The following is a 12,829-nucleotide window of genomic DNA, read 5'->3' on the forward strand; positions in this document are numbered from 1 at the left end:
TCCAAGACACGAAAATGTCATGTGATCTGACAATTCCTTCTGTGATAATAATTATGTGTATAATTACCCTTTTGCCCTTATGTCTATATTGAACACAAGGTATAGACCGTGTTGTCATACCCCGATTTTGATCCTGAAATTTTTCCATTTTTTCTTTTATCTTTGCATTTGCATACATCCATCAGTATAAAATGGATTTTAATATCTTGACTCTTTTTATTTTTAATTTGATTTTAATTTCAAATTAAGTTTAATTTCAATTGTCAATTTAATCTTAATTGTTTATTTTTACTAATGATTAAAACTCTAATCGATTTTTATTTCCAAAATGAATGTTAGAGTTGATATCCAAGTAATTTTAAATGAATTATAAATTAATTTGATTTTTAATTTGGTTTTTAACTGATTTGTTATTATTATTTAAATTGATATTTAAGTTAGTTTTGGATTATGCCTAAAAATCCTTTCCATTTTATAAACCAACTTCTCAATTATCCACATTTTATGTTCATTTGCATATCCATAAAAAAGGCAATAATGGCATAATAGGGCGCCAACAGCCACTGTTAAATATCATAACAAAAAAAACAACAACATGTATGGTGGAACGCATAATAGTTTGAGAAAAGCACTTGGAGCTCTTAAGGATACCACAACGGTTTCATTGGCTAAAGTCAACAGTGGTTACATAGAAGGGACAAATGAATTGGTCGGATTTCACAAATATGATTATGGTTTTCAAATTACATCAAGATCATCATTTATAGAAATCATCATATTCATCAATCAAAGGTGCAAGCCCTTCACAAACAGCACATATACCAAGCGGGCCTCTGTACTCTTCTCAAACATTCCAACCTTTTCAGGATCCACAACAGCACCCTCACTCATAAGCACTACTACAACCAAGTTATCTTGCTGCACAGACATCTTGTAGTTCATCGTCTCATATACAGTCACACCGTGCACAAGTAAATGGTCCCAATATCTCATATACGCATCTTCGTTCTCAACTTCATTTCTCCCAAGCTGAACCGTAAAAGATGTTGAGGCCATGGATGTGTTCAAATTAACCATACAGACAGAAGTAGGACAGTAAACATAATTGCTGCAATCTTAATTCTTTGAAGGATATCTCAATTCTTTGTAGCATCATATGCAAGTGGGACTCCTTGATTCCACGTACTTCCAATGATGCCGATAGAGCATTAGAACCCTCTCCAAAACCACCTGCGATTTCCACCAAGCCAACAATCAGATCAGGTGAAAACTAACATCAGGCGTTAACAGATTCAAGAAAAAGAACCGGCTTGACATTGACAAGCACACATACCGCTTCATGGAGGATCAGGTTGGTTTGACAGATGATTACTGGCCACTCTATGCTGTTGCCGGCGGTGTTGGGACTGCCCTTGGATGGAGTTGGTTGTTGTTGTTGGGTTCGCGTGCTATCCAGATGATGAAGGTGTCTGTCCACATTCTTACCACTTATCTTGCTGTCATCAGTGTTTTGTGTTTTTGGGCTCACCAGTTTTTCTGGGGTGTTGTTTTTGCTATTGGAGCAGCTCAGCAGTTTTTGTATATTATATCTGTCATAGATAGACTTTCATTTACGATGTTGGTATTGCAAAAGGCTGTACCTGGAAAAAAGTGGATATAAATCCATTGGAACAAGAGCAAACTTGTTAATTGCTGCTGCTGTTGGGGCTGTCACAGCCGTTACAACTCAGCCCTTGGATACAACCTCTTCAAGGATGCAGACAAGTGCCTTTGGAAAGTCTAAAGGACTACTGAAAACTCTTACCGAGGGCTCATGGAGTGATATATTCGACGGCCTTAGCGTTTCCCTGCTTCTGACCTCAATGACTGCAATTCAGTATACAGTGTTTGATCCGCTGAAGCAGCGAGTGCCGACGAATAAACAATGCACCGCGGATATGACTGTGTTTGTGCAAAATCTTCTACAGCAGATGCAAATTTCCAGTTCCAAGCCATTAACCTGCAGAAAACAATGAAGATTCAATTTGAATGACCAAGATGATTAACTTGCACAATACCGCAAATTTTCGATGTTTCATGCTTGTCTTTGGTATTTTCTTACTTCCCATGTTCAAACTGTGACGAACACAAAGAGGCTTTGAGGATTGTGCATTCGAGTCAGTGCTGAATCAGGAGTACAGTTGCTAGTGCAGAAGCATTCTAGAGAAGAAATTTCATTGTCATTTTCCAAACTCAAAGATGGAACCATGAGCATTCAGAGGTTGTGGCAAATGTACTGGGTGATGTTTTCCTTGAGCTAAAACAACAGGAAGTGCAGCAAATTCCCATTGAAGTCGCACCAACAGGGTCGTGCAAAGAATCGAAACAGATGTTCAAAATTTTCACTGCGGTAAAAGTTGAAATAATCAGTCAAAGTATTAAAATCCGAAATACCCAAAATGGGATCAAGACAAAGTTCAAGAAGAAAGGTTATGTTCAGATTACCTTTCCGAGTCCAATGATCAAACAGGGCAATCATCTCTGAGCATCAAAAAGCAACCCTGGAACTTTCTCCTTTGGAACCTTTGAGCATCAATCTGAACCCTAATCTGGGAGATAAATAGGAAGCGGAGAGAATGAGTAGAGGATTCGAAAAAACACGAAGGAGAAAAGCGGCGAAAGCTTAAAAAACCCTAAATCAAAAATTTCAAAAGCAAAAACCCTAGTCAGAAAGAGGATTCAAAAAGAGCGGCGAAAACTTCTAAGCAAAAAACCTAAACACCACGAACATACCTGGAAGAGGGAGGCGAAATAGTGAAGCTTTAAACTCCATCATCACCGTAGCCGCAACCGAAGGTGAGATTCTTTTGGCTTGAATCTTTCTGGAAGTAGTTGTTAGAGAGAGTGAGATGAAGAGAGAGTGAGACGAAGAGAGAGTGAGACGGAGAGTGAGGCGCAGGAGAGTGAGAGAGCATCGCGAGAGAGAGAGCGGCGGCCGTTAGGGTTTTCATCAAAGGAGGGTTTTTTTCCTTGTATTTTAGTTCAGGCGGGTCAGTTGAGTTCCGACCCGGAGCTCCTAACCCGCGTCCCAAGCCCAAGGGTTTCCCATGTAGGCCATTCGTTCGTGGGCCTTTTTCTTTTTTTCTTTTTTTTATTGAAATTTCTTCATTTAATTTGTGTCTTATTCTGTTGGGTGAAGATTTCTTCTAACTAACCGCCTTTGGCCTGGTGGCTGAGACTCTTCCCATCTCCCATTAGGTCACCAGTTCGATTCTGGGCTTAGGCATTCTGTTCTCATTTTATTTATTTATTTAAGATTTAATATCAATTAGGATTTGGGTTAATTAGATTTTGTAGGATATAATTAGAATTTTAAATTAGATTTAGGTTTAGAATAAAATACTGATTAATTAGGATTTTTAAGTTTGATTAGGTTTAATTAGGGTAGTCCACTAGTTTCCTATTTATTAGTTTTTTTTTTTGGTTTTTAAATTCTTTTTTTAATTTATCTTAGTTTATATATTTAAGTTAGTTCTAAAATAATGATTAGTTAGTAAGTGGTCTGGTGGAGGGGAGTGACTTCTAGATCTTTAGTGTAATGGGTTCAATTCCCCTAGGCGTAGTTTTTTTCTTTTAACATTTTCTTTATATTTATGCTTTATTATTCATATTTCCTTTTTTATTTATTGTTTAATAATATGACTTGTATTTTTCTTTTAATTGCATCATTCATTCAAAACCATTTTAAAATTATAAAAATCATATTTTTCTCGATTCAACGTCGAGCCCTTTTTCACACCCTTGTAAGTCGATTGCTTTTTAAGCATCGCCATCAACCTCACATGGCTTACTCTTGGGCCTTCTTACAATGAGCTCTTAAGCAACATCAACTTAACTTCCAATAATTTCAAACCTCGGTACTTTATTTGTTTTAATTTAATATTCAAAAATCATTTTCTTAATAAAGCGTGAAGAAAAAGGTTACCCGGATGTAATGTCCAGTCGTAATCCCGAATATTAGGCTCAAGCTGTAAGAGCTTGTAAGCCATAAATATTTGTCTTCTCTCCAAAACACCTGTAAATATCTCAAACCATCTTCTTAATAAAGCGTGGAAGAAAAAGATTACCTGGATGTAATATCCAGTCGTAATCCCGAATATTAGGCTCAAGCTGTAAGAGCTTGTAAGTCATAAATATTCGTCTTCTCGCCAAAATATCCGTAAATACCTCAAATCACCTTCTAAATAAAGTTGGAAGAAAAAGGTTACCTGGATGGAGTGTCCAGTCGTAATCCCGAATATTAGGCTCAAGTTGTAAGAGCTTGTAAGCCATAAATATTCGTCTTCTCTTAACATTCCAGATATTCAAATTGTTTTCTAAATAAAGTTGGAAGAAAAAGATTGCCTGGATGTAATATCCAGTCGTAATCCCGAATATTAGGCTCAAGCTGTAAGAGCTTGTAAGCCATAAATATACGTCTTCTCTTTAACACTCTAATATTCAAATCGTTTTATAAATAAAGCGTGAAGAAAAAGATTATCCTGGAGGGAATATCCAGTCATAATCCCGAATATTAGGCTCAAGCTGTAAGAGCTTGCAAGCCATAAATATTCGTCTTCTCTTTCACACTCCAAATTCAAATCACCTTCTTAATAAAGTTGGAAGAAAAAGATTGCCTGGATGTAATATCCAGTCGTAATCCCGAATATTAGGCTCAAGCTGTAAGAGCTTGCAAGCCATAAATATTCGTCTTCCCTCCAAAACATTCATAAATATCCGAATCATTTTCTTAGCAATATTGGAAAGAAACAGACTGCCTGGGTGGAATGTCCAGACGTAGTCCCGAGTATTAGACCCAAGCCGTAAGAGCTTGTAGGTCATAAGTACTCGTCTTTCAAAATTCCAAAATACCTAATTCCTACTTTAATACTTTTTCGATAAAGATGGAAATGGAACATGGTGTATACCGTGCACTCCTGAGGCTAGGATTCGAGATGTATATCTCGCTCATCCAAGTTCTCGCCATCACTCAAAATACATCCAACCGATCAGACTCTTTTCTCGCCGCCGTGCGATTAATCAAAAACCTTTTCCATAAATGAAAGATATATTGTCTTAAGTGATATAAAACAATGTTTCGGCCACGATTGTTGAGTAGAGATAAATGACGCTTTTCCGAATGTAGATTTATAAATCCGTTCGATGTGTGGTATGCGTCCACTCCTCATCTGTTTTGGGTAAAACAATGTTTTCGTCGATTAATACAGTATAGCTTTCGCTAAAATCGACTAACAAACAAACATTTTTCTACCCAGAACTACGTAAGCCTTGATTTCTCTTTTGAGATACGTAGGAGCAGGATTTGTAAATCTTGTCAGGCCCACTAATAAAAAACTTAGGTTTAGTCCTTCGTTAAAAAATCCTAAAACATTTTGCTTTCTTTTATTCTTTCTTTCCCACCTAATAATTTGAAAAGCCTAATATTTCAAACTAACATTAACGCACACAACTGACCTAATGGTTCCCGTTGAGTACAACGGACGTGAGGGGTGCTAATACCTTCCCCTTGCGTAATCGACTCCCGAACCCTGATATTGGTTGCGATGACCATATCTTATCCTTTCTTTTGTCCTGGGTTTTATCGATATTTCCCCTTTCCTTTTTAGGAATAAATAAAGTTCGGTGGCAACTCTGTTCAGTCCATCATTGCGAGCGTGCGATCGCGCTTCGCTTTGAAGTTGTATCCCCATAAATCGAGGTGCGACAGATGGCGACTCTGCTGGGGAATGGGTTTGACTACAAATCCCTAAGTGAGTCAAGCCTAGTTAGGTCGTTTGTGTGCCTTTGTTTGTTTACCTATGTGGCTTTTCTTTATTGTTTGTACTATCTCTATTGTCATATTGATATAATCTGCTGTATTGGTTCGATTATGGTTTGGTACTTGGATTATTCTGATTGCAAACCTTGTGGGAAAGACTTTTTACCCGAGTCTCGAGTAAAAACATAAGATAGGACGAGGTTGAGTAGTGCGGGTCCGCGAGATGTATTTCTCGTTGGGTCTGTACGAGAACCTCACTTAGAGTAGATTCTTGAGAGAATGTTGTCGCTCGGCAAGTAAGTTGCCGTAAGCTTCAATGTTTTCTTTGGGATCCATGACTCTGAGAACCATTTGTAGAACCTTAGTTCTTGGCCCAACTAGGAAAGATGGTTGCGTAGTGTGGGTCTGCGAGATGTATTTCTCGTTGGATCGATGCGAGAACCTCACTTAGAGTAGATTCTTTAGATGGAGTTGATGCCCGGCAAGTAAGTTGCCGCAGGTAGCAAACAGTCTAATGGACCCATGACTCTAGGAACCTTTGTAACCCTAGATCATACCCGGTGAGAACCCCGTTTTGGAAAAGCAATCAAATTTATCAGTACCTCGGACTTTTGAACCCGTGTATAGAAAAAACACAAATATGCATGGCTTGCATTCATTCATTGCATTTGCATCGCATCATAATGCATGTCATTTTCCAGACAAAATGCCAAAAAAACTCATCCATCTTTTGTCCGTGAAGCAAAGTGATTCTCAACACGCGAAGAGCAAAGAACCATGTCTCAGGGGATGATGGACGAGCTAAGGAAAAGCCAAGAAGTATTGAAGGAGGAACTTAATCTTTTGAAGAGCCAAATGAGATGGGTCTTAGAAACCCTGCAAGTCTTGTTGAGAAAAGAGGGTCACCCAATATACACTGCTGCAACAAAGGGAGTTACTACCCCATATCCGTCTGGTGTTACCCCAAGTCAAGGGAAATTTTATATGGCAACTCCTCATTTACCAGTATATGGACCTCCCTCAAGGCGTCATAATCAACATCCTCTGGCTATTGCTCCTCAAAGTCACCAAAACCAGGTTCAAAACAAAAATCAGAATCAGAACAAGAGGAACAAGGATCACAATGACTCGATTCCGGTGCCATATAGCAAGCTCTACCCGCTACTGATCCAGAATGCTTTGGTGACCCCTCGAGCTCTCACACATGTGTCACCATACCTACCATGGTACAATCCAAATGCAACGTGTGAATTCCATAAAGGGGCATTGGGACATAACCTAGATTCTTGCTGTGCGCTAAAAGCCTTGGTACGAGGACTGATTAACAAGAAGAGTTTAGTCTTTGAAGAAGATCACCCGAAGATCAAGTGCGAATACCATACTGGAACAATGGGGCACTCCATCGAGGAATGCAAGAGTTTTAAGCTCAAGCTGCAAGGATTGATTAACATAGGGTCACCAACACTCAAGGAGGAAGGCTCAAGTACATATACCTTGATTTCTGGGCCAGGTAATGAGAAAGGGAAAGGACCCTTGAAAACCCTCAAGGTTTTGTTCCACAAGGAAGATGTCAGGGATGTGGCTAGTGAGCTATCATTGTTTCCTGGTAAGAGCATTGAGATACCGTCTTGGATTTCCAATATCACGACCCATACCAATGAAAGAAAACGAGAAGTGAGTAGTGGATCCAAGAGGGTTGCGTTCAACGATGAGACTGAAGGAAAAGAATTTGAAGATCATCCTGTCAATGTCAAAAGGCTTTTTGATCCCAACCTTCAAGTGGCTGAAAATGAGCAGTTAGCAATGCCCAAAGTGTTGTACCAGCAACCACCACCTTCAGGTCTTCATTGCCAACAATCCTGGTTTGCTCCTCATCCAAATCAACAAGCCCAAGGTCCGAGATATCAAAATCAGCTAAGGTTTCAAAATGGCTTGGAAAGAAGAAATGATCCTCGACATCCAGTCCTCATGACATATAGCCAACTCCTACAACCTCTGATTCAAAACTCGTTGGTGGTTCCCAAGTCTCTTAAGTCGGTTCCACAACCTTACCCACCCGGGTATAACCCAAATGAGAAATGTGGATATCATGCTGGATCAGAAGGGCACTCAACTGAAGACTGTGACGCTTTCAAAGCCAAAGTACAGCAGCTGATTGACAACAGGTACATAGCCTTTCAAGAAGGAAGCTTGGTGGTAAATGTTAACCCATCAATCGGACAAGTGCGAAGATCTCAAGGGGTGTCCCCCTAAGTTAATGGATCAAGATTGAAGAAGTCATTCCCTAAAGCTGGCAGTCATTTGGCTGTTTCAACATTTCTTTTGTAGTTTCTTTGCATGTTGACTGTTAATTGCTTTTAAGCATTGTTGTTTTCTTTGAATTGGTAAGATTAATGAAATGTTTATGCATCTTTTGAATTAATCCATTCGTATTCACTCGTTTTTTTATGATAAAAAAAAATACTCCTCTCATTCACTTTTGTTTATCAAACCGTTGTGCTAACAAAGATTGGAGGGAGGATGATGAAAACGAAACACCTGAAATTGTTGTGGTATGCTTTTGAGTAAAACCTTGTCGATGATGTAAGGCATTGTTTCAAATCCCCAAACACTGAAGAGATAAGGAGTTAATCCCTAGTCAACCACTTTGAGCCTAGAAGTTGGTGTTTATTTCGGATCTAAAACCCTTAATCTTAACCTGGGGCAGGGTAGTTATGTTCAGATAGTTTGATCGTGCATTCGATCTTTCAAAAAAATCGTCCATATGTACACCCTCAAATTAGGTTCAACCACATGTTATCCTTCGCACACATGTTGAAATGTCGAAGAAGTTAAGAAAAGCTAAAATTAGTGTTGGTTGATCCTCATCCACCAATAATGTGGCAGTCAACACCTTTTAAAAAAAAAAAGATTGAAAAAGCTCGCTAAGTCAAATGCCACCAAAATGACTTAGGCAAAAGTTAGGGCATCCCGATGGACCAAAAGCTTCAGAGAAGCGGTCCAGGCAAAATTAGGGATAAAGAAAATCAATCAAAAGAGGTCATTAAATCCTCGACAAAAAATATGGTGACTGCCATTTCAAGAAAATTCGTCTTGAATCCTCATCACACCTTCGAACCTTCGAAGTCGAATGCGTGTATTGAATTAACTGAACATAGGATCTGGAGATCATCAAGAAGAAGGGGTGGGTAAAAATAAATTTTGAGCCTTATATCCTTTTGTTTCAAAAAAAAAAAACCGCGAACCAGACCACGTTACAACCCTTAAAAGACCTAATTGAGGCAGGGTTTATTTTGAAAGCATACTATAACAAGGTTGTGTTAACTTGACTCCAAACGATTTTTGTTAATCATTTGATGGCACCAACTCGCATACTGTGAATGACTTGATCACCATTGCGTTCTTATCAACGATTCTTTCACTGTATTTCACCCATTCATATCAATAAACTTTGATTTCAAATTTTTGCATAAGCATGGAATTAAAATTACCATTTTTGAATGCACAATCTTATTTGCGAGTCAACGCTTAGCATCAAGAAATTCCAACAATATGCAGTTGAGGAAGTTGATAAAGTGAAAGAAGTTTAGTCAGGGGAAAATCACTTTGAGCATCCGTTAATTCGAGCTAATCACCCTAAGGGTCATCTAGCCAAGAGTAATCTGCTTCAAGACTTAGACCGGGGCAAGCCACCTCAGAGCTCAGTAAGTCCAATCACTCCAAGGTTCAGTTAGCCAAGAGTAATTTGCTTCAAGACTTAGACCGGGGCAAGCCACCTCAGAGCTCAGTAAGTCCAATCACTCCAAGGTTCAGTTAACCAAGAGTAATTTGCTTCAAGACTTAGACCGGGGCAAGCCACCTCAGAGCTCAATGAGTCCAGCTATCCAAAGGACAATCAATCAAGAGTCTACCATTCCAATATTTGGTTAGTCAAGTTTAGACCATTGCAAGTTTCAAACACTTGGGGCAAGCCATCTCGAGGTAGTCTCATGGCAAGTTGTTTCCAAATCCACTTTCAAGGTGAACATTTCCAAAGACCCAACAAACTGGGGCAAGATGAGCCACAGAGGGGCAGAACCTCTTTCTTCGTGCTTTCAAACTACTCAAACAAATTCTGCCATACGTCAACAACTGTTGAGTTTAAGACGAGTGCCCGAAAACTATGCTAGCACGATTCGTTGATCCTTAAAAAGGATCTCATTGGCTAAGTTGTGGCTATCAAGCTGGATAGAATTCTCCTTTGACAACATCTATCATAAAATATTTGGTTGAGTTCTCGGTGTTGAGGAATCATGAGCTTCCATAAAAAGCCTTTACCAACTCCCAGTCTGCCAAGTGTCGGCATTCCCATAATCATGATCATTCATATATCATGCATAAAAGGAAATTCAAATCATGCATAGCCGAAAGGTATTTCGCGCTCATTGTGCATTGACCCAGGTCTTGTTGTCGACCTCATGTCCTTGGACCTCTAATTCCAATTTGTCTTTGGTATCCTTAAACCAACATCCGGTTTTCGCAGTCATTTTCAAGTCCAATTGTTGTTGGCAAAATCCGTTAAAAGCTGGTTGTAGTCCATTGCTTACGGTCAGACTCCATTTGTTGTTATTCCGGTGTCAGGTCATACTTGAACCTGTACTGAAGTTTTTTCTCTGTTTGTTCAATCCTATTCAGGTCATATATGAACCTGTTATTGAACTCTTATCCATTGTCAGGTCATATATGAACCTGTCGTTCAATCCTATTCAGGTCATATATGAACCTGTTGTTGAACTTTTATTCCGGGGACCGGTCATACTTGAACCTGCTCTGAAGATTCTTTGTTCAATCCTATTCAGGTCATGTATGAACCTGTTATTGAGCTTTTATTCCGGGGTCCGGTCATACTTGAACCTACTCTGAAGATTCTTTGTTCAATCCTATTCAGGTCATGTATGAACCTGTTATTGAGCTTTTATTCCGGGGTCCGGTCATACTTGAACCTGCTCTGAAGATTCTTTGTTCAATCCTATTCAGGTCATGTATGAACCTGTTATTGAGCTTTTATTCCGGGGTCCGGTCATACTTGAACCTACTCTGAAGATTCTTTGTTCAATCCTATTCAGGTCATGTGTGAACCTGTTATTGAACCCTTCTATTCCGGGGTCCGGTCATACTTGAACCAGCTCTGAAGATTTTTTGTTCAATCCTATTCAGGTCATGTATGAACCTGTTGTTGAACCTTTTATTCCGGGGACCGGTCATACTTGAACCAGCTCTGAAGATTCTTTGTTCAATCCTATTCAGGTCATGTATGAACCTGTTGTTGAACCTTTTTATTCCGGGGTCCGGTCATACTTGAACCAGCTCTGAAGATTTTTTGTTCAATCCTATTCAGGTCATGTGTGAACTTGTTATTGAACCTTTTTATTCCGGGGTCCGGTCATACTTGAACCAGCTCTGAAGATTTTTTGTTCAATCCTATTCAGGTCATGTATGAACCTGTTGTTGAACCTTCTATTCCGGGGTCAGGTCATACTTGAACTTGCTCTGAAGAGTTTTTTTTTTTGTTCAATCCTATTCAGGTCATGTATGAACCTGTTGTTGAACCTTTTTATTCCGGGGTCCGGTCATACTTGAACCTGCTCTGAAGATTCTTTGTTCAATCCTATTCAGGTCATGTATGAACCTGTTGTTGAACCTTTTTATTTCGGGGTTCGTTCATACTTGAACCTGCTCTGAAGATTCTTTGTTCAATCCTATTCAGGTCATGTATGAACCTGTTGTTGAACCTTTTTATTCCGGGGTCCGGTCATACTTGAACCTGCTCTGAAGATTCTTTGTTCAATCCTATTCAGGTCATGTATGAACCTGTTGTTGAACCTTTTTATTCCGGGGTCCGGTCATACTTGAACCTGCTCTGAAGATTCTTTGTTCAATCCTATTCAGGTCATGTATGAACCTGTTGTTGAACCTTTTTATTCCGGGGTCCGGTCATACTTGAACCTGCTCTGAAGATTCTTTGTTCAATCCTATTCAGGTCATGTATGAATCTGTTGTTGAACCCTTTTATTCCGGGGTCCGGTCATACTTGAACATGCTCTGAAGATTCTTTGTTCAATCCTATTCAGGTCATGTATGAACCTGTTGTTGAACCTTTTTATTCCGGGGTCGGGTCATACTTGAACCTGCTCTGAAGAGTTTTTCCAATTTTTGTTCAATACTGTTCAGGTCATGTTTGAACCTGTTGTTGAGCTTTTATTCTGGTGTCAGGTCATACTTGAACCTGCTCTGAAGATTTTTCTCTGTTTGTTCAATACCATTCAGGTCATGTATGAACCTGTTGTTGAACCCTTATTCCGGTGTCAGGTCGTACTTGAACCTGCTCTGAAGATTTTTTTTCTCTGTTTGTTCAATACCATTCAGGTCATGTATGAACCTGTTGTTGAACCCCCTTATTCCGGTGTCAGGTCATACATGAACCTGTTCTGAAGAGTTTTCTCCTTGATTATCCCCCAGCATTATCAGGTCATATATGAACCTGTTTTGTTGTGTCTGAATCTATTATGTATTTTCTTCCTTATTCAAGTCTGGTAAGTCATATGTGAACTTACTACCGAAATCCCTTGTATTCTAAGTGTCGTTTATCAAATCTCACTTTGAATACTCCCCAGTGTGTGTCTGATTCTCCAGCAGGACAGTGTTCCCCAGCAAGTTTGTTTTTTTTACCATTTGTCTGTCTCCCTGTGGATCATCAGTATTCCCCACAGTTTTGGTCTGTCTGGTAGCACTTCCCGTCAAGGGTCCACCATATCCCTAGCAGATAAAATTACAAAAAAAAAAGAATCATGCATCCATGCATATCCATGCATATCATGGCATATCATGGCATATCATATCATATCACATCATGTCATGGGGATTCAGGATCAAAATCCGGGTCTTCTTAGTATTTAATCATCTCCCACTATGATCATATGAAGAGTGTACTGCTTCATATTCTCTAGTTGAAGATACTTAAATAGGGGCAACTGTCATACCCCGATTTTGATC

General features: G+C 39.3%; 1 protein-coding gene and 1 long non-coding RNA gene across 2 annotated transcripts in view; one reads left to right on the forward strand and one right to left on the reverse strand.

Moving 5' to 3' along the window:
- The window catches only part of LOC127120730 (uncharacterized), a 50,816-nt gene that overhangs the window by 16,487 nt on the left and 21,500 nt on the right, over positions 1-12,829 (forward strand). The window lies entirely within an intron of this gene.
- On the reverse strand, positions 716-2,965 carry LOC127120732 (uncharacterized). Its single transcript, XR_007803242.1, has 5 exons — positions 2,773-2,965; positions 2,485-2,588; positions 1,805-2,384; positions 1,334-1,640; positions 716-1,230 (listed from the first exon to the last, which is right to left on the reverse strand). It is a non-coding gene; the product is annotated as an uncharacterized LOC127120732 (long non-coding RNA).

This window comes from Lathyrus oleraceus, chromosome 2 (assembly GCF_024323335.1).
Source record: "Lathyrus oleraceus cultivar Zhongwan6 chromosome 2, CAAS_Psat_ZW6_1.0, whole genome shotgun sequence".
Taxonomy (NCBI): domain Eukaryota; kingdom Viridiplantae; phylum Streptophyta; class Magnoliopsida; order Fabales; family Fabaceae; genus Lathyrus; species Lathyrus oleraceus.